A 1,340-nucleotide genomic window follows, 5' to 3' on the forward strand; every position below is an offset into this window, starting at 1 on the left:
TATATATATATATATATATATATATATATGTTAATTCTCTAAATATATATATATATACGTGTACACATATAGATGCATACATACATATATATATGTGTGTGTGTGTGTGTATATACAGAGCTTCATTGTAGTATGGGGTGTCAGTATCGAAAATCTCTTTGCTGGAAGACAAGCTGGAGGTTCTTCTGCTGACGACCATTACCAGGTTCTAGCAGAAGGATCTCCAGCCCCAACATGGCGGACACCTAATAAATAAACTGTTTCCCACCACTTCCAATATAAACTCTCCCACACACATTGTACCCCTACACACTGCATGCACACATAAAAATCACATGACCTTAAATACAGAAAGGAAACACACTAGGGTACACAGTAATGGATGCCTACACCCCTTGCAAAAGTTATACATACAGTACCACTACACAGTTCCCATTTCCACAAGAACAACAACCTGATAGACACACACAATTCCTACAAACACTTCATAATAGCTCTTACTGATTTACAGCATAACCAATAGCAGTGGCAATGTCTTGGTACAAAGGGACATAACACATGAATAAATCCACTACCCAGTTAGTTTCATCACCTTTTCACAACCACAAACCGGATGTCTCCTGTCACTTCCAACAATAGAGAGCAGTTGCCAAATTTCATTCAATATTGGCTATCTATGGTGAGCATAGGGTTATATAATCTGATTGTTACCTAACACTCTGCCATACTCCTGGCGTGAAACCAATTGGTAAGATCAGTTGTGGTTATATAATATTGTACACTTTAGATAATATACCCACTGTATTGACAGATATACAAGTGCATTTTTTTCCTGACTTATAGATGTTTGGACAATTTACACACATCATTATCATCATTAAGCATCCGTTGTCCATGCTGGAAGGCTGCATCAGACTCCAGTCTGTTTTGACAAAGTCTCTATGGTTGGATGCCCTTCCTAACACCAACCACTCCAAGAGTGTAATGGGTGCTTTTATGTGCTGCTGGCATGGGAGCCATCTGCATGACACCAGTATCTGCCATGACCGCAGTTTTACTTGGCTTGATAGGTTTTTCCAAGCACAGCATAATGCCAAATGTACTCAGTCACTGATTCCATGAGATCTAATGCTCGATGCTCTACATGCCAAATGGTCTCAGTCCTTGCCTCATACACACATGTATATATGTTTGTGTGTGTGTGTGTATATATATATATATATATATATATATATATATATATATATATATATGGCTCAGTGGTTAGAGCATCGAGCTTATGATCCCAAGGTTGTGTGTTTGAATCCCGGACTGGGCTGTGTGTTGTGTTCTTGAGTAAG

The 1,340-nt window shown here is 38.6% G+C and overlaps 2 protein-coding genes across 2 annotated transcripts in view; both read right to left on the reverse strand.

The window, feature by feature from the left end:
* The window catches only part of LOC106877917 (uncharacterized), a 27,201-nt gene that overhangs the window by 7,540 nt on the left and 18,321 nt on the right, over positions 1 to 1,340 (reverse strand). The gene's annotated exons all lie outside the window — the stretch shown is intronic.
* Positions 1 to 1,340, reverse strand: part of LOC106877918 (protein dachsous) — a 62,077-nt gene that overhangs the window by 5,492 nt on the left and 55,245 nt on the right. The gene's annotated exons all lie outside the window — the stretch shown is intronic.

Source organism: Octopus bimaculoides, chromosome 2, assembly GCF_001194135.2.
Source record: "Octopus bimaculoides isolate UCB-OBI-ISO-001 chromosome 2, ASM119413v2, whole genome shotgun sequence".
In the NCBI taxonomy this organism is placed as follows: Eukaryota; Metazoa; Mollusca; class Cephalopoda; order Octopoda; family Octopodidae; genus Octopus; species Octopus bimaculoides.